Source organism: Ammospiza nelsoni, chromosome 3 (assembly GCF_027579445.1).
Source record: "Ammospiza nelsoni isolate bAmmNel1 chromosome 3, bAmmNel1.pri, whole genome shotgun sequence".
NCBI lineage: Eukaryota > Metazoa > Chordata > Aves > Passeriformes > Passerellidae > Ammospiza > Ammospiza nelsoni.
The window spans coordinates 3079010-3099808 of NC_080635.1; the positions used below are offsets into that span (position 1 = coordinate 3079010).

General features: G+C 44.5%; 2 long non-coding RNA genes across 3 annotated transcripts in view; both read right to left on the reverse strand.

Moving 5' to 3' along the window:
* Nucleotides 1–528: 528 nt before the first annotated feature.
* LOC132071537 (uncharacterized) lies at nucleotides 529–19918 on the reverse strand. Its single transcript, XR_009418136.1, has 3 exons — nucleotides 19748–19918; nucleotides 17304–17353; nucleotides 529–1219 (listed from the first exon to the last, which is right to left on the reverse strand). It is a non-coding gene; the product is annotated as an uncharacterized LOC132071537 (long non-coding RNA).
* LOC132071536 (uncharacterized) overlaps nucleotides 19912–20799 on the reverse strand; it is a 410037-nt gene continuing 409149 nt past the window's right edge. Inside the window, exon 4 of one of the 2 annotated variants that reach the window (XR_009418135.1) lies at nucleotides 19912–19960. This is a non-coding gene — a long non-coding RNA (uncharacterized LOC132071536). The remainder of the gene's footprint in view (nucleotides 19961–20799) is intronic. The other variant, XR_009418134.1, reaches the window with a different exon arrangement.

Below are 20799 nucleotides of genomic sequence, written 5' to 3' on the forward strand. Positions count from 1 at the left end.
AGAGAAACTGCACTGCAATTTCTTTTTTCTACCTTTTTTTCCTCTTGCACGAGGCTCCTGTGCTACCAGCTAACCATTTCCTATAAGAAAATGGCATTGTGTTAAAGTTATATAGTGTATCATATTAAATTTTATAACAGTGCTTTGTGTTTTGAAAAGACTTTGGGGGGAAACAGCATCAATCAGGGAACCACATTTGATAGACTTGGAAGGGGCCTCCTGGGTCATTTTGTCCAAGACCTCTATGAAGCAGGAAAGCTTCTGCAAAATACCTTTCCCATAAATGTATCTAACCTTTCCTTAAAGACACTGAGTGATGGTGCCATAAATACCTCAAGCAGCTAAACCAGTCTGATTGACCTTACGATCAGAAAGTGTCTTCTAATACTGTAGAGAAGGTACAATTTTCCATTCTTCCAGCTGCAGCTAAGCAAGAAAAAAGGGCAAATACACAGTAATGGCCAACAATACAGACTGTGCAAACAGTTTTACTTTCACTTTACTGCCATCACCTACCATAAATCTGGATGTAGCCACTGATACTTGGTTTCCCAGTGTAGTGTCTGTGATCCTTGTAGTATCCATCTCACTTTGACTTTTGGAGAGCCACCATTACAGAGTGTGGAAATAAGGAAGATGGACTAGCAGCACTTTCTGATTCAGGAAGCCATTTGAAACCCGATGCTGTGTAGTTAAAGTATTTATTTCTATTCTCTATTTATTAGAATTTGTGAGGTGTTTCTTGCCACTACCATGGGAGTAGGGGAAGCACAGGGCTTTTTACAGATCTCTCAGAGTGTCAAAGAATAATTTTTATTCTCCCTCAATAATTGTGTACATTGAAAAATAAATACCTGGCAGTTTGGCTGCTTGTTGCTGCAACAGCAGTGCCTTGTGTGCTGCTCTGCCTTCTTTTTCTCAGTGAGTAGTAGAAGAGGTGTCATTTTGGGTAGGTGTATTATTAAATCACAGACACACTCATTGCTGAGAGCTTCCTGAGCTGTACATAAACTATCTTTGGCTTGGATTTTTTTGTCTTTTTTTTTGTGCGTGTGGTTGGTTTGCTCTTTTTTGTTTTGTTTTGTTTTGTTTTTGCAACCACCAAAAAAGGTGACAGAGCTGAAGGCCAGGTGTTCAAGCACCTCTGTTCATCAGGCATCCCACAGCTGTACTTCTCCCACACACAGGACTGCTGCAAAACGGGACAGGAAGACAAGGCCTAGGAACAAAAGACACAGAGAAGATAATTTAGAAAGAATGTGGTGATGCTAGGTTAAAAAAAAAAGCCAGTGACTCTGCAAGTCCCTGTCCACACGGTTTTGCTGTGTCTCCTTCATGCCTTGTACCTTTGTGCCAGTTCAGACTGGCACTCACCTGTGGGTCGCAGCTCAGTGCTCATCATTTCACCATGGCCTTGAATAAGCCCCCCAAAATACAGATTTTTTTTAAGGCCTTTTCTATAGAGTTAACTAAATTACATCCTTTCCGTGATGTGCAAAGTTATAAAATATTTGTCTAGTATTTAGTCACATAGAAATACGTGAAATTACACTAGAAATACTTCTCATCCAATTGTTAAGGCTGCTGAGATTGTGACCATTCAATGTGATAGTATAAAACTGTAAAATACCAATGCCAAGAAAAATAGAAATACTGACAGAGCTTTTGTTTATTGTTTATATTCTTTCAGACACTTCTTCCCATGGCATCACCAAATCAGGCTTCCCTGATCCCTACAGAGTCGAGGCAGCCCCAGCTCAACCTCTCCCTCTGCTCCTGACTGAAATTCCAGCTGGAAGAGCAGCCCTTCCCTGCTTGAGTGAGTTCAACCCCCTCAGCATTTTTTTATTTTTATGGGATCCTGGTACTCCAACCCACATGACAAAATCAGATCCTCCTGCTCCTGCTGACCTGCTCCAGCCCCTCGTATTCCCCATTTTCCTCTCAGTGCCCTCCATTCCCTACATTGTAAATACTTGTTGGAGGGAAAGAGAAGCATAATTTATTCTTTTATGTTGGAAAGGAAATGAAGGCAAAGAGGGCTTTTTTTTTGTTCTTTTATCGTTGTTGTTATTATTAAGAGAGGGCTTGTTTAGGGGTTTTTTTTCAGGACAGAGAAGTTCTAACCTGTACATGTGCGTGCTCTTAGGTACTCCTGAAAATAAAAGCCACATTTGCATCACATATGCTTAAAATAAAAATAAATTACATATAGAGGTTTTCTGATCCTATTCAGTGCACAAATACCAATATGGGGTTCTATCTTGCAATCCATTTAGATATTTACAACAGAACATGGCATATCATTTAATTTAAATTTGCAGCATGCTCAGTGTAATTAATGCTGTGCAGTGCCTAGAAAATCCTGATTTCTTAATGTGATACAATGCCTGCATGCTGAGAGCTTTTTTTTCAAACTACTGTATCATTTTGGAGCATTAATGGGGAGGCACTGTCATTAAACAGGGAAAAAAGAGTCAAGGCCACTTGGTCTTTATGAAACTTCTGTGAAGCTCCCCAAAATATGATGCAAAGTACAGGTTTGTTTCAGAAGAGGGGGAGAGTCAGAGATTTAATTTTCCCTTGACACAGCATGATGCCTGAATAGCCAGACAGCTATTCCTAAATTATGTGCATTTCATTCCTAGGAGCTGTGAGCATTTTGAATGGGCTGTTGTTAAATACAGTACACAAGCATAAATACTCCAGGGAACAGCTAGCTGAAATTTGGCATGAGCAGAAATCTGATGTAGTATCTGAGCATGTAATAATAATGCATATTGATTTGTTGGGAATGCTAGGAGAGGGGTTTGGTATTCTGGGATGAGAACTGTTAAACTTGGGAACATCTTGTGTGATTATAATATGCTGTGATATTTGTATGCTGTGGGCTTGGCAGGGACAGAGAGGTTCACATAAGATTTAGACTTGGAGACTGGCAGGGTTCTCAGTTTTGGAACCAAACACAAAAAACTGAGTGCATGGCAAAGATATTTATATATTATATATAAATGAAGCCTGGAGAGATGGGGACCAGAAAGGGGATGTGTTCAGCAAGAAGGGTTGTGACCAAATGCCCTTCAAAGTCAGGAACTTTACTGCCAGGGCTGCCTTGAGATGGGGTGCTTTGGGGGGCAGTTCTGTGTTTGACTGGTACCAAAAGAAGAGAAAGGGGGGAAAAAAGACCCAAACAACATCCCCTTAGCATTTTTCAAGGTATTAGTTTCTACTAGACTCTACTATAGAAGCACTTCTTATAGACCTGTTGATAGCAAAACAAATTCTTCAAGTCCTCTAAATAAATCTGTTTCTATACATAATGCTTCAACTTCTCTGTTCTCATCTGACACCTGACAAGTCCACCTTAAAGAGTAATTGGTGCTGCTTTGAACCTCTGCAAGCACAGTGGGAGGAGGGTGGGCACTTTATTGACTTGGATTGATTTTGGTAGGAAGCACATGAGACGGACTCGGTATGCGATGTCGCACCTGGGATACATCACACTCCTCAGGAACATCTGCAGGCCACAAGCAGGGCTCAAGTGGATGTGAGGAGGCCCTCAAACAACCCCATCCCATCAAGTGGGACCTCTCTGCATGGTCACCCTGGAGAGAGGCACCAGCTGGGACTAAGTTCATCAGCCAGGTGGGAATTTCAGGGGGTGGTGCTGTGGCTCTGGTGGTGGAAGCCATCCCAAGCCATGGGCTGTCTCCACAGGCAGGAACCAAAGGGTTATCCCAATGCAGCTTGGCCAGCATGGTGATCTCTTCCCACTGTGGTGTCAAGAAGGGCTGTTGGGATGAGGGGTTGGACAATTCCCATGCCTGGAACTCTGTTTTCCAGTGCTCTGGTTATTTGAGAGCATTACAGGGCAGTGAAAGGATTTGTGAACCGGCTGCTTGGTTTGTGACAAAAAAAAGTGTCATTGATATTAATAGCTCTGAGCTCCAGTACAGACCTAAAAAAACCCAGGGAAAAGGCAGAACAAAAGGAGACAGAGACAAGATGGCACTGAGGGTCTCCTCAGCAGGGATGCTGATTAAGATGTGAGGTGGGGGCTGTCCCGCCCGCGTGTGGGTCGGGCTGGGGAAATCTCCCTCCTCCCCCTGTCTCGCCTCCCTCATCCATAATGAGGGAAAGAATAACTTTGCAGCACACTTTGCATTGGCATTGCATGCTAACTTCATTACTGTTTGCAACAGCCTGTGCAATCCTCAGAGGAAAGGAATAATAACAAAGGAAAAAAAAATGATAATTACCAAGCACATAGTTTTCATCTATAATCTTCATTTCAGGATTCACTCTTCCTGATGTCAATATTTTATAATGGAAGAATGAGATATGCTAAGTTTCTGTTTGATGGAAGTAAATTCAGATTTAATATTGCCGAGGAGCTGAATTTTTAATAGAGCAGAGCAGTTTGCAGCCATTGCAGCCCCTGTTTGCAGCTCCTGCTGCTCCTTTGTACCGGCTCAGTGACGTTCCCATGACCAGGCAGAAAAATGGGAAGAAACTGCTCTGGATCTGCAGTGGGGTGACAGTACTTTGTCACTGAGCTCTGTCACGATAATTGGGAGTGTCACACAATGAAGCAATATGACACACCCCCAGTAAATGAAGAGTTTTCAAAGTGATGTACAGCCCCTGTCAGCTGCCAAAGCTTTTGTTTGCTCACGGAGCCGGGCGGCATTTCCAGGAGGAAAACCGCACTGGAGAGGCACCCTTGGAAAGTTTGTTGGGAACTGATTTCCTCTGTGTTTTTGTAAAATGGAATAGATCCCATGAACAGGAGAATACCCCCTTTTATCACACACTCCCAGCTTCCAACCTGCTGAGGACTTTCCACAAACTCTTTAGGAATTTACCTCTTTTTGTTAAATTGGGTTGGATCTCATTAATAAAAGAATGGTATAATGGAAAAGAGTTTCTAAAATTATACTGTAACCTAGAATTGCAGGATTCAGCTTTCTCTGCCTGAAGAAAAAAATTCTGAAGCATTAAACTTACTTTATCAAGCATTGCACCTGACATGCTCTCATAAATTTTACATACATTTTAACTTATTTTAATATTATGCAGGCTTGGTTTAAAATATTCCCATGAAGTACCTAAAATGAAGCTGCTCAGCCATAAATTAGAGCTAAAAAAATACTTGTCCATCCCCTCCCCACTCCATCAATATTTCTTTACTTAAAATCAGGTGTTGTATGTAAGTTAAATTTTCCCTTGCTGAGATACTTTGTATATCTTAATAGGAACTACCACAGGCCCTGGGAGCTGTATTTCTGTAAGGTTACATTTACCCTTTTTTTTTTTTGGCTTTTTTAGAGGTGTCTTACCTGAAAGCAGCCAGCAGTAACCCTTTGCATGCCACAGTGCAGTTAGGGCCAGGGCCCACAATTAAACATGAGGCCAAATATATATAATATATATGTGTGTGTGCATGTGTGTGTATATATCTGTATGTATATCTCTCTATGTGTGCATATATAGATATAAATATACATTTATATCACAGAATCAGAGAATGGTTTGGGTTGGAAGGGACCTTAAAGCTCATCTCAAGCCTGGGCAGGGATACCTTCCACTGTCCCAGGCTGCTCCAAGCCCTGTCCCACCTGGCCATGGACACTTCAGGGATGGGGCAGCCACAGCTTCTAAACTGTGCCAGGCCCTGCTCACCCTCACAGAGATTTTTTTTCTTAATAGCCAGTTTAAACCTCCTCTCCATTTGGAGCCATAGCCATTCCCCCTTGTCCTGTCACACCAGGCTCTTGGAAATTGTCTCTGTCCATGTTCCATTGCAGGCTCCCTTCAGGTACAGGAAGGCCACAATTAGGTGACTCCAGAGCCTTCTCTTTTCCAGGCTGGACAACCCCAGTTCTCTCAGCCTTTCCTCATAGGGGTGCTCCACCCCTCTAACCATCTTGCTGGCCTTCACATGTGTATATAAATATATATATATATAAAGTTTTTCTCCAGGAGCAGCCCTGTAGCAGCCCCACTGGTTGGATGGAGACCGACGGAAGCTTCCCCATGTGCCAGCCCCAGGCTGCAGCAGGTACATCCCTGACAGCTCCTCACAAAGCTCCATTTGTGCCCTGATTTCTGAGGCTATTTCAAAGCCCAGGCTAAATTACACAAACATTTGGCTATAGACATAACAGGCCTGCTCTGCAGCGCTGTCAGCTCCCTGCCTCCCAGCCCCAGCACTCCCTGCGTGTGTCTGTCAGGCCATACTTGGGCAGCGCCGCAGCGTGCGCCGTGTCCCAGACACTGGAGTGATTATGTCTGGATGCTCCTTATCTGATGGAAAAGCCGGCAGTGCTGCACATCTGTGCTCCGAGGCTCCACTGCTGCAGTGCCACGCCAGTATTTATTTTGCTTCTGCAAGTTAGTTTTCCTTGAGAAGCAGCAGGGGCCTTCTTCAATGAACTGAAAAATGTGTATTGTATGAAGGTCTGTGGAGGGTGTGCACCATAGTTCAGTGGGCAAATGTGAACCCAGGGGATGACATTTCATTTAAACATTTGGTTTACATCTTTACATGCCAAAAATATTAATGTCTTGACTGTAGCAAACCGAATCCGGCACTTTTTTCTTTTTCCCCTTAAATGAAGTAATTATAGCCAAAACACTCTGTGGGCGTTTGTTCTTCCTTCTCAAAGGTGGAGTTTCACACAGGAGCATTTGGTTTCGGGGTTGGAATTGTCAGTAGCTGCTCACTTGACACTTCCCCGTTAGTTTGTGTTGGAAAGCACCAGGAGTTTCTTTCCTTGTGTTTATTGTGCTACCCTGAGCCCTTTGATCGGGACATCTTGGATAGCAGCAAAGTCTAGCTCAGCGCCTGTTCGCTATTTAAAAAAACTGAAGAATATGGTTTCTATCAAGGATCTACAAAGACAGTTAATGTAATTGAGAAGCAGAAGGGCATTTATGGAAGTGCATCTGAATGTCCTCTTCACATGTAATTGCATCAGGAATTCTACATTAACATGCAAGTGCTGTCCAAAGGGAGGAAAAAAAAAAAAGCTTATTTTTAGGTAGAAGCCCTCAGTGGGCAGTAAATTACCCATAATCTCCCCCAAACTAGCAATTAGCCCTGTTTGCTGACTACCTGAATTGTTTCACAGTAGTTCAGCACAGTCTTACCAGTTATCACCATACTTATAATCAGAGATTCTGTGAATGATTCCCGCAGCTCCACATACTGCCTGCCTAAGGTCAGCCATAATAACAAATACATTTTATTTGCTTCTTTTGGCCCTTTGGAGCTGTTTTCTCAGGCTGCAATATGTGAGGAGAGCTGGTGCTGCCCTGCTGCTCAAATGGCAAGAATGTGAACAGAGAAAGCAATTCAGAGGGGTAGGTATGCTTTGGTATTAGTTAATATTCATCTGCTTGTGTTATTTGTTATTTATTCCCTTACAGCAGCCAGTGCTGCTCAGAGAGGGTGAACTTGCTCCCCACCACTGGGGTTTGCTCTTCAGAAGTTCTGACACTGAAACACATTTTTCAACACGAGCCTGCAGCTGATGAGTGGAAAACTGGAAAGTGTGGAAACAAAAACCTATGGAATTTTTTTTCCTTAAGGTGGCTGAGCAGTTTTCATATCCCCAAATACCCATGGTTTGCCAAAATAGTAACTGAACTTGGAAAACAGTAGCTACGTTGCCAGCTTTAGCAGTAGAAACAATCATGCATCAAACACATGCACACAAATACAAGCACACACATCCTAGGAGCAGCATCAGACTTAAAGAAAGAAAACCAAGGGGAAATGGAGCTGATGAAGTACTTGAAACAGAAAACAGGAATGTTTGGACCCTGAGCACTAAAGGTGTATTTTTTAAGTACGGCGCACACCTTTGTAAGTAATGCTTTAACTTGCATATTATTTCTCAGGCAAAATCCAATTAAATCAACATAGTGGCACCATTTAAAGCCCATTTTCAGTGCTGGTTCGGTGTCACATTACAGAGACACGGAGCTGTATTCCTGCCTCTGATCTGAGGACTAGATCTGAGGAATGAAGGAGATGGAACAGGAATTCATGCTGAAGAGGAACAACTAAGGAGTGATTCTCCTTCGTAAGTGCACTCTAGGAAGCAGAAAATGGAAAGATTGCCTTTGCCTGGCTCTGTTTAAAATGTTTCAGCTTCTTGTTTCACAATCAGGAACATCAGCTCTGTGAGCAAACTGCTTACAAAGCTACCACTACAAACTTCAGACCAGTTCTTCAAAAGAAGAACTTGTTTTCCAGAAAAAAACCAAAAACCTTGGGGTTGAACACTTTCCACCCTTACCACTCAGGCCTTGACTAAGGAAAGTACAAATAAACTGATCCTGAATTAAAGTCATCCTCGTTGTGAGCACATACCTGGCCAAGGCAGGCAAAAGCAGATTGATGACCCAACAAAGTTCACCTTGTTTTCTGAGTTGAAAGCTCACGCTGTTCCCTGGCAGAGCAGGCATGTCAGGCCTGCAATAACCACTGGCTACCTTGCTTCAGCCAGCATTAAACCCAGCACAATATTAACATCTTGGGGAAAATCCAGCTGGAAATGGCTTTCTGGGGGGAAAAAAAGGAAAGGGAGGTGACTGAATAGCACACCCTCTCTTTGTTTACTTGCTGATTTCACTGTAATTTTAAAGAACTTGAAATTTCTCCCCTCACCTGAAAATGTTTTATTTCTAATGTTTTCTGTTAGAATGCAGAGCTGAATTCTTGTCCAGAAAGAAGTGGCAAAGAGCAGCTGGGCTTCACCTGAAGGTAAATAAATCACCAGGTCTGGCAGAGGTTGGTCCTTCTGTTTGGTTTTACTTTGCAGGAGCTGTTTGTGGGCACATCTTCCTGTGCCCAGTGCAGTAAGTGGCACTGCTGGGACAGAGCCCTCACTCCTGTGGCACCTGAATGGTCAGAGCATCCCCAGACTGGGATTCAGAGCAGCCCCACTGACTTGGATGTGGGGCAGTTGTGGTTGTGCCTCAGGGGGGTGAGGTTGGCGCACAAGAGCTGAACTTCAAAAATTTGCTTTAAAAATTTATAATTTGCTCTGATAATTTTCCTTATTTTTCCTTTCTGAAGCACTGGTAAAGTTTGAAGATGATCCCCAATGATGCACTGCACAAGTGCTCTGAAATGCATCTCCTCTGGATGAGGATGCCCTTTACTGATGATTCATTCTGGGAGCTCACTGGGCACTGAGCACCTTCAGAGTATCCCTGGAAAGAAAGCAAACGATCCAGCCTCTGGACACTGGGCTCTTAAATTACCAAAATATTTATAACTTAATCTGAAAAGCACTTTGCCAAAATCCTGGGCTATGGTGAGGGCGTTTGGCACTGGATTCATTTCTGATGAAGTTCTAGGAGCAGGCTGTAGGTTTGTGTTCAATGTATTGCCCTGGCCAGTTCCATCCTGGCCCGCAGCTGCTGGGATCGGGCTCTGCCAAATTCCCGTCACCTTGGGCTTCATTAGCATGTGAAAACAGAGCCCTCTTGGCTTTGTGTCTCACTGAAAAACCAACCACCCAGCCTCCCTTCGGCCAGGGGAGTGGGGGCACTCCACTTTAAAAGGACAGCGGTTCTTCATGTTCATTTCTTTTATTGCTGCTCTTAAAAAGTTACCAGAGTGAAGGTTCCTGTTTACAGTGCTGGGGAGGAGCTCAGGAACTGCTCATAAAGTGCCCACGAGCAGAGGCAGATGAGGGACTCAGCAGAGTGAGTAAATATTTTATGGTTGAGCCCTTAACTAAGGATTCTGCATTTTGGGAGAATAAACTCTTGCACTGCCATATGAAGTATATCCTGTGCATTTCAGTGAGCCAGGGGCTGCATTTGCTACCTCCAGCCATTCTAACAGTGAGTGAACCAGAACACTTAAAATATTTGCAGAGAGAAGTTCTGAACAAACAACACAACTTGAGAAACTTCCCTAAGTCACATCCATGCAACCAGGGCAAAGAACCAGCCCCATGTAAGCAGTCTGTGAGCACAGCCCCTCTTGTCTGCCTCACAAGTATCATGTCTCAGAGTCAGGAAAAGTTATCCTCCCTCCACAAAACACTTTGGGAATAATTATGTCTCATGAAAAAAAAAAAAAAAAAAGAAAAATCACAGTCTGTTCATGGACAACATGAATGGAAGGGGATGGGAAATTTGTGAAGGTCCTAATTAGTTAGAAATTATTCCACTTTTGGAAACACTTTTTGGTTGGCAACACTCATTGAACAATTGTCATTTGATAAGGCTAAAAGTACCTTGGATGTTCTTCAAGCCACACACCATGATTATTACACATAATTTTTAAATTTCTGACTCACCCATCCATAAAAATCCACGTTAATCCACGTTAAACTCCCCAAGTACAGTGGAGTAACACCAGGAGCAGAGTGGCTTCAGCCAGGATCAGACACTGCATTTAAAATTGAGGCTCCATGATGGATTTTGAGATTCACCCCAGTTTTATTTGCCCCAAGCAGCTTCCCTCTTTGGAGAGCATGAGGAAGATTTCACCTCCTTTGGAATTCTGGGGTAAACTGTCCTTGTACAAAATTTGTTCAGAATCAGGTTTTAGGCAGTATTTTGTACTGCAATAACCACATCATGACAGACAACCTTTTCATCAGATAAGAAAAAAAAAATCCTCTTCTCCAGGTCAGTACAAGGAAGAAACATGACAGAGCTATAAATACAGAGCCCAGAGGTGCCAAAGCTCCTGCATTAAATGCAGTCATTTGCCATGTTTAAATTTTTTCCCAAACATTTCAGGTGTTAAGACAGAGAAGCAAATACATACATGGGGGAATGGCAGCAGTGAAGGCAGCTGGTAATGATCCTCATAATTTCTGTCCATTTTTTCAGACAATTATTTAAAAATATGTAATTGATTAGAGGGATTGAGTTGGGAAATGAGGTACATGGGTGACCTCAACTTTAGAGGTGGGAGAAGCTGGGAAATGAGGGAAAAGCTTGTCTGACCACGTTATCTTTTCCCAGGATGGGCTGAGGAAGATTTTCATGTGACAACTGGAACATTTTAATCCATGGTACTAAAAGAAAAGCTCTGGCCATCAAGTAACTGAAGTCAGAGATGTAAATTATACAGCTGATTTCCAGAGGTGGGCAGAGACCCCACAGTGCCCAGCAAAGTCCCAGAGAGATGAGTGGTGAGAGGAGGAAAGGATAAACCCCCACATGGTGGTCTCAGCAGTGTAAGGTAAGTTTAATCACTTAAGCAGTGATATTTTAAATCCTGTCTCCAGTGGACAAGCCTTGCTGGGAGGATGCTGAGGTCTATGTGCACATGATGGCTGGGTGAAAAAAACTCTAAATGGCTGTCAGAAATTGCCATCTGCATTTTTAGAAAAAAATCTGTACCCACACTTGGAAATTATACAGATTTGCCAAAGGTTACCATTGGTTAGAAAGAGTTTTTGAAACTCTGTCTTTAAAGCTGGGCTTAAACTCAGAGATTTTCATGGGATGGAGCTGGATGTTTGTGTTAAGGTAAGTGGCAAGAATCTGGAGGCTCATCCAACTGGCATGGATGAAGTCATGGTCAGGTCAGTGCAGCCCAAGGATGGTCCTGATAAGGCAAGAAAGGAGAAGAGATGAAATAAGAAATGCTAATCTGAGGAGTTTTGCTTACTCACCTTGTCAGAAAACAACACCGAGTATATGCATCACAAAATTTTATCCAAAAGAATAATTAAAAGATACTTTTCTCCTAAACAAAATGAACTCATTAAAATTATCTCAGTGGTTCTACTTTTCAACCCAAGAAACAAAATTCCTTAGATTTTTTTTCCCCTGAGTTGTGCCTTTTTTGGGGGGTTGGAATTGGACAATTGTCAAGGTTCCCACCCAGCCCAAACCATTGAATGATAGTATGAAGACAAGTTTTCAGCTTGTTGGTTCCCCTTCCCTCTGAGGGCTCTGAAGGTGCCAGGGATCCTCCTGAGCTCTGAGCAGTTTTACAAACACTCCACAATGGTCACTCACCCCAAATCCCACACTTAATGAGCTTCCAGGTTGGCCTGTTGCAGTGAAATAATGGCACCACCCCAATTTTAAGATGACAGCACTACAGCAAAGCTTGAGTTACCAGTCCAAGTGGTAAATTTAAAGTATTATGAAAATATATGCATTTTGAAGTGCTGTGAATTATACCAAACAATCCTGACTATGTATTTTGCTCTACTAATGAATCAAAGCAGAGCTTTCCACATTATCTGCAATCACCATGGAGAAAACGGGTCTGGGTGTGCATGGTTTCTGTATAAAGAGTGCATCTCCAGCACATTCTGAAGGTAAGTAGTGTCTGATTACATAATAATAACAATAATAAAGAGAGAGCTGTCCAGCCTGCACATGGGCCAATTAAAGGATCAAGTGCACGAGGCTGCAGCACTCCTGGCAGGGGAGGAGTTGCCAGGGAGGTGCCCAGCCCACCAGTGCAAAGCTTCCACCACACCAAACTGTGGCATTCAGAGAGCTTTGTCCCTGAACCTCTCCATGGAAGCAGGGGGATAGCACACTACCCACTATTTTAGCAAAATGATGGAAGTTGTGACTGCAGCAGAGGCAAAACTCACCAGTGAAGTTCCAGTGCCTGTTTCACACCATGCCTTAGAGCTGTGCTGGGCAGGATTTCTGCAGCTGCAGGGACCAGACTCAAACCCTGCTGCATGCCACACCTATGCCTGAGAATTCATGGAGAGCTGGAGGAATGTACTTTATGGGGTGGCTGGATCATATGTTTATGGCCTGAAAGAGGAGATCCCAACCCAAACCACTTTGTTGGTCTCTGATGGTGAGAGGCTGAATATGAACATGATATAATTCATGCTGGGGCATGGGTATGAAGAGAGAACATGCAGGCTTTGCCTGGGACAGCCCCAGCCTCAGTAGCTGCCTTGCCATTAATTATGGGTAATGGGCTAATAAACACCTTCACAGGCAGAGCACTGCACATTCAGCCTGTAGGAGCCCCCCTGGAGAGATGAGCCAGAAGAACTTAATGTGAAACCCTGAATGCTGAAATTCTGCATTGCTGACAGCATTAGCATTAGAGTTGTAGGGGGACCAAGTGTTCTGGATGCCTGCAGACAATAATTCACCCCAAATGGAACTTCTGAGAGTTGACAGCAATTGATGGGATATTTTCTGCACCTCATTCACAGATGTGAGTGGTTGTGACCCTGCTGGTGTGGTGGGAAGGACTCTTCTGCTGGAGCCAGGTGGCTGGAAACAACACCTGCCCTGGAGTTCCATGGGCACAACCCAGCCTGGCCACAGGCATCACTAATGCACTGCTCCAGTGGCCTTTCCTGGGGGACAAGGGCACTGGAACTTCAAGAACTGAAGCTGCTCCTCAAGGAACAGAAACTTTCTCTCCTCTCAGCTCTGCAGAAGAGCAAAAGTTCCTGATTCAGGCCTTGGAAATAATGAGGTGAAAGGGACCCCATTAAAACTTCCCCAAAACAGGATGAGATATTCTCGTATGTGACTGGAAAATGGGCAAACACAGCCTGCCTGGACAGGCCCCTCCTCTCAAAGAGCCATGGAAAGGCTCCTGGGTCACAGGAGAGCTGGGAATTCAACATGAACTAGCCTGCTGGGGTGCTAGGAAAAACCCTAATCAGCCAAAATGCAGCTAAAGACACTGAGCACACTGGAAAGGCTTTCTGCAGGGTTTTCCTTGTCCCCCCAACAGAACCAGGCCCACAGCAGGACAAGCTGCTTCAGAGAGCAGAAGGAGAGCAGCAGCTCCAGGCTCAGGGTGAGTGTGGGCTGCCTCAGGCTCAAACCCAAACTGTTTGTGCTGGAAGGAGCTCAGGTTCAGTCCATCAGTGCCTCACCTTGCTGGGCACACAGCTCTTTATTTAGAAACCTAAACACAGAACCAGGGCCCAGCTTCAGAGAATCAGAATTTTACCCTCTCTACAAATACCTTCCAAAACACAAGTTACCACCCTGGAACCAATAGTTGGGTTTTGTTTGTTTGTTTATGTTTGTTTGTTTGTTTTTTTGTTTAACCCCAACTTTAATGAATTGACTGAAAAGTTTCTCAGTACCTTTGCCATTAATTAAAAAATAAACATCTTGTGACCCTCTCCTAAGGAAAAACGCAGCGGATGTAGCTCCCCTGCCCTGGACACATTTAGATTTAGCTTGGTTCACTCCCAAAGGCCATGATCCAACCACATATTCAGGCACCTGTATAACTTCAACACACTTCTAAGGACCGGTCTGAACTCTGGCAAAAGGAGGGAAAATAAATTTTGCTAAAGCACAACTTGATTTCTTTCAAATCTAATTTTTCTAGAGTCTTGACTGCAATGCATCACTTCAAATATTTCCTATTTCCTTCCTCATGCAGAATATTTGAATATTAAGCCAGATATTTTTATATTTCCACAAATGAAATGCACCATGGCTGAAGGTTTGACAGAAGCTCTAATTTGCACATAAAAAGGTGGAACGATTTCAGTTTTGACAGCACAAGCTTTTGATTTGTTAATAAAGGCAATTCTTTCTCAATTGTGAACATACTCCCCAAATAAGACAATGCAGTTTGTAGCAAATAAAAAAAAAAAAAAACCAAAACATCTTCCTGGTGTAGAGAATAAACTTTTGATCCAAAGTTAGTGTAGGAATTCAGATTTTATAAAAATAAAAGAATGAAACTCACATTCAAGCTTTAGCTGTACCAGAGCAGGGATCAGAGGAAGATCCATGTTGCTGCCACTTTTTCTGTGCCTGTTGTTGGAAATATAACCTACCTCCACGATCTTTGGATGAATTCCTTTACTAGAAATTACCTGTGAACAGGGGAAGTACTTTTGGGGTTGGGGAGGTGAGACAGATGTGTGGAAATGATTTGCGTGAAAATCACCACAGATTTTCCTGGCGGTGTTCTAATTAAATGCAGCTAAAGAACACCAGGATTTCAGACTCTGGTGACAAAACCCAAGCACCAACAAGTTTGTAAACCAAGATACAACCAAGGCTAAGAGACAAGAGGCCACACCTTGAGAGTGGCCCCTCTGTGCCCAAGTCAAAGCCTCCTCTTCCTTCCCTTGAGACACCACAGAGGAGGAGAGAGGGTAGAACTCCAAAGCAGTCTGGGCAGAGCCAGCCATGCTCAAGAATGGAAAAAAAATAAAATTTGGATTTGTGATCTGAGATCAAACTATTCTAAACTTTTCCCTGTGTGACAGCCAAAAGTGTCAGCATGGAAGCAAAGTTGAAAGTGCCCAGGCTCTGTTTCAGGATATAAAAGGGTAATAAAGCCCCTGCCCACGGGCCTGCCAAGGGCTCAGCTTTTACAAGCTTGGCACGGACTTTGGCCTGGCAGCAGAGGTTGAGTGAAGCTCCTGCAGGAGGTGGGGAACGAGTCCAAACAGCCTGAGGCACAGACCAGCAGGGCTGGTGTCACAGGTGCCCACTGAGGGGTGCACATAACCCAGAGCCCTGCCCCAAGGGCTCCCGGGTGCCACCTGTGGGCACGGGCAGAGGGAGGAGCCGGCACAGCCCCACATCCCTGGGAAACCCTTCCCGGGCTCTGGGCAGCGCTGCAGCCCCCGGGCACGGCGGGCACCGGGCAGGGCCTGGCAGCAGCACCTCCCGCTCCAGTGCACCCTGGGCCCAACACACCCTGCTGCCATCCCCGCTTCACTCTGCCACGGGTGGCACTTGGCACACTGCTCCGAGGCACCGGCCCGTTTAATGCAAAACCTCCTGATTTCTGTTAACTCAAAGCTTTTGTGAAAGACATTTTTGTTTTCCAAACAGTGTCCCCTTCTGCTTTTCTTTGCTTGCATCTCACCACAGTTGCCTCCTAATCCAGTGTTGATGAAACAAGGCTGAAGGTATTTTGGTCATGTTTTCACACTCCTGATGTACACTTGCCTTGTCTCCTTCCACTTTCCTTCTGACTACACTCTGCTTCACAAATGCAGCCATCTGGCACAACATCGCAGTTTTTTTATGTCGACACCTGAGTAATCAGAGCCCTTTTTTCTTCCTTTTTGTTTTCATTTTTAAATAAAGCAAGTGCTTCCAACTCCAGTGCCCAGGCTTATAACAGGCAAGCCACATCCCATTAATAAAAAGCAGCAGAAGTGGGAGGTCACTGGTATTAATGCTAGAAAACATTTAGGGTGACATGTGAGAAAAAATCTGCACCCGGTATTTCCAGCTTTAAGATCACTCCTTAGGAAACAGACTGCTTCTATACATTGTCTGTGTGAAATGCACCTATAAAACATTGATAGCAAAGTTGTGGCCCCAAAAATTCAGAAGAGTCTCACCATACATTGCTGCAGGGCCAAAGCTGCATCCCAAGAGGTTCTTGTCTCAAAGGACCCCTTTCAGACTCGCCCTCTCATGCCACACTCACCTTTCCCATGGCAGAAATAAATGTGATAACATTAACTTGATCCACCTGGCTGCCATCTCCTCCACACATCTGATCCTACCCCTGAGCTCTGTCCCCCCTGGAGTAAAGGATGGCCACCACCCCACAAGCCCCAGTGATCTGGACACCCTGCACAGACGGGCAATGGAACAGCTGTGCACAGGGAGCTCCCAAATCTCACCCTTGGGCACTGGGACAAAGCACAGGGGCTGCCTCTGCACCTTCCCCAGACTGACAGCTCTGGCTGCAGCTCCTCTCACTGCCCTCCTTCCATGCAGCAGAAATTGGGTCCTGCCAGCTGCACAGGGGAGGATGGGGATAAGGGGCAGGGCTGCAGTGGCTGCCCTGTGTCACCACCTGGCCAGTCCAGCACAAAACAGCCATGGCAGCACCTGGAACACAGACACAGCTCCATAGGCCCCATCATCCCCATTGTCCCAAAGCACAGGCATCAACAGTGGCATTTCTGCTATCAATACCAATTGGGAAGTGCCATTGATAATGTGCCAGTACAAGTCAGTAATGTGTGACTGTACAGACTGAGCCTGCTGTGAAATCCCTGCTTTTCTCCCCGTTTGTTCAAACAGAGTTTCCCAACAGACTCTCAACAGGCACGGCCACACTGGGCATTAGTGCTACAGCAGCCCAGGACTCTGCTTTGCTGGGTAAGCAAAGATTTGCTGATGGTAGGAGCAGCCTCTTCCCTCCATGAGCAGCCAGCAGGGACCACAGCATCCTTCTGGGATGGATTTGCACCATACGGAGATGCCAAATGGGAGGGAAGAAGTTTGACATAAAAAGCTCAATCTAGACCCCATCAGGATCTGAATGCAGGCTCAGAACCAGGCTAGGACAATCTGGATTTTGTGAGAAATACCTGTTTTTCAAGATGCAGCCACCTGGTAGATTCCTTTCTTCTCTTTCAGCCTGGAAAGAGAGATGGAGCAGTTGATGGGGGAACAGAAAGGCTGTGCAAATTACAAGCTCTGTGGAAAGTTTCTGTGCAAATAACAGTTTAACACTGAGAAGTTAGGTTAAAATGGTTTCAAAGTCTAAAATTAGTTACATTTAAAACTAACAGCATATGCTTTTATTGTCTCTGATCTAAAATATAATCCCAGGAGGCTGTGAAAAGCATGCAAATTACAGAAAGCTAATTTGCTCCAACAGCGACACCTCCCATGTAGTTGGGAGGTCTATTAGACCCAGTGTACTCTCCATTATTTGCATATTAATAGCACCTGCTGAAATACTTTGGGATTTACTTTTCCTGCCAGCAGAGGGACGAAACAAACAAAAAATTTATATAAAATTCCTTTCATACAGATTTGATGAACAATAAACTATTCAGACAGTGCAAAGAATGCCAAATTATTGAGAGGCAATGGGGTAGGATTGCAATGCCATCTGTGATTTTCAGAGAAACTGGACTGCAAGTCTGCTTCAGAAAAAAAAAGAAATATCCCAAACCAAAAAACCCCAAACAACAACCAAAAAAAACATCTCTGGAAAGTGCTGGGTAATTTGAAATCCCTCACTTGGCTCAAGTCTGAAGAATGGAAAAGTTGAACTAAAGAAATCCAGACACTGCAGCAAGAAAAAATGAAAAACATGACAAAAAAATCCTACACGTCTGCAAGCCCTGAAAGTAGAACCCCCCAAAGTGGACCTTGATTAAAAATCTACAAAACCCCAGGCTTTGATATTAGCCAGGCCTGCAAGGCCCAGTCTCCTGCACATAAAACAAAAAATAAATTAAAACCAGCTACAGCCTGAGATTTACTTAACAAGCCAAGTTCCAGCCTCTGCTCATGACCACTGCTTCCCCTCCTGGGCCCCGAGCTATAAAAAAGGCCCCTTGCATATTCCTAGAGCTCATCTTCCTCAGGGTGAGGGTGAGAGCAGCTTCCTCTGCACAGTAGCACATGGAAAAATCTCCTTTTGCAGCCCCTTTTGCAGCCAGGCCGGGCGGGATGTGCCGCGCGTGCCTCTCCCTGCAGAGTGCGTTGGGGAAAGTGACCGGGGACACGGCGACATTCCCCCAACCTCTGCTTCCAGACAAGCAGTGGGTGTTCCTAAAGAAGCACCAGCCACGTGCTCATGCACCCCACAAGGGTTACAAGGGGCCTGTATTTCTCTGTGTTCCCTGTGCTTTAATTCTGATAATGCACCCTCTTTTAAACAGGCATGGAAGGGCCCACCAGAGTTACTCACTGCTGGTGTGTCAGATTCCTGAAGCATTTTAACTACCATCGTATTCCCAAACCAAGGAGGCAATTGACTTAAAGTTAAAATGGTCAAATTGTTCTCTACACATTAAAAACGTTGTGAGAGAGCATTTAATGCAGGACAACAAAGCAGGGAAAAGTGCAGTAGCACAGCCATTGACTCCATCCCTTGGTGCTCTGTTACCTGTGCCAGGGGAGGGGAGAGAAGCAGGGAAATACATTATTATTGGGGAATACATTATTATTGGGGATACATCATTATTGGGGAATGCATTATTATTGGGGAATGCATTATTATTGGCCTCTGCTCACCAGAGACAGAGCCCAGTGTGTCTTTGGTCTCTGCACAGCCAAGTGAGACCTCTGAAAAACTTGCTCAGTGTCAGTGCTAATTACTGGAGGAGGCAATCAAACATTCCAGCAACAGGGACCCCTGAAATGCTGCAGACAGGCAGCTCCCACCACGGCCCTCAACAAATGCTAATTCTTGTTAATGCCCACGGACTCCAGAGCGCTGCAGCACTGGCAGGGATCACCATTAGCTGGGAGCTAATTAGCAGTAAGTTGTAGCACTGGTTAAAGTTGCAGGATGGCAACCAGATGCAAACCAGAGATGCACTGCTGGTGGTAATTTCCAGCACATTTTTGTGTAGAAGGAACCTCTAAATAGCTGGAAGGGAAAGGAGTGACCAAAAGGTTCCTGGGAATCCTCAGCGGTTCAGGGCACAGAGAACCAGCTCAAAACTGTTACAGACTGAGCCCACAAGCAGCACTTGGGAACCCCCCAGCAGATTCCTGTGTTTGGAGAGGTGAAGCATTGAGAGGGATCTGTCCTCTCATAGCCAGGAAAGATCCTGTCCTGGGACACAGCAGGGCCTGGAGATCTGTGCTGGTACTGCCTGGCACATGCACGGCTAAAAATGCCCTGTGGTGTCCCACAGCCCCTCTGTGAACTGTGCTCCCAGCCAGAGAGAGCTGGGCACTTGTAATGATAGCAATAAAAATACAAATAATAATGATGAGAAAAAGGCACCCTGGAAAGCAAAACCCAGGCCACTCTCTATTAGAACAAATCCCATTGGATGTTCCTTACCTGAAATTCCATGAGCAATTAACAAACAGAATGTTCCACAGATGCCTCTATGCCCCACTCTCCTTGTGGTGGTTTTGGCAGCCACATTCCCAGCCTGCAGTTTGCCATCCAGCTGCTTCCAAACCACAGCTTTTTCCTCTTTTTTTTTTTTTTTTTTTTTTTTTGTATTTTCCTGATGAAGTTCATGGCAGTCAGTGTTTTACCACCTGCATGCTGGGGAAGAAAAAAAGCAAGAGGGAGAGGATCAATATATACAGTGTGTTTATATTCAGTGAGAGCATGTTGCAGAGTGGGGAGCTGTGATGTGTGTGTTTGCATTGTCTGGGAAAGGATCCTTAGTGGCACTGCAGCTGGAAAAATTAATGTAAGAGCAGGAGACTGTCTTCAGTGACAAACTTTCACTTGGTGAGTTACAGTTCTGTTGTAAGGAAATGATACCTTGGACTGCAACTAATTTGTGAATCCCAGGAAAGGCAGAGCACTGATTCTTCATCAGGACTGCATGACCCGATCTATAAAAATTTGGGCCTCAGCAGGAGGTTGTGGGAAAGTGTGATTTGCATTTCAATTTTTAGTTCACCACAACCTTTAAATCTTCCGGCAGCACTATCACAATGCAAGTTTTTGGTCTCAGTGTGCTCAAAACACATACCAAAAATAAAAAAATCCTGGTACAATGGCAGTCATTTGCTAATGGGACAGAAAGTAGCATTTATGTTCAAATTGTTTCACAGAGCACCATTACATCAGAGTCTTTCATCATTTTATGGGGATCGAGTCTCCCGACAGCATCCTTGGGGACCCCATGTGGTGCTTGTCACTATCATTCCACTCGCACAAACACCCCGGCCCTTTCAATTTTTATCTGCCCAGAGCCCAGAATATGTTACATTATTTAGGTTTTGTTCTGTATGAAGAACTCACAACAAATAAAAGCCACTTCCCTGGCAAAATGAGCCTGTGAGTGCCAGTGAAGGGAATTTGAGGGAATTTTCCCTTTGCAGGAGGGGCAGCAGCTCTGCCATCCCTCCTGCTGACTGATGGCACCGCTC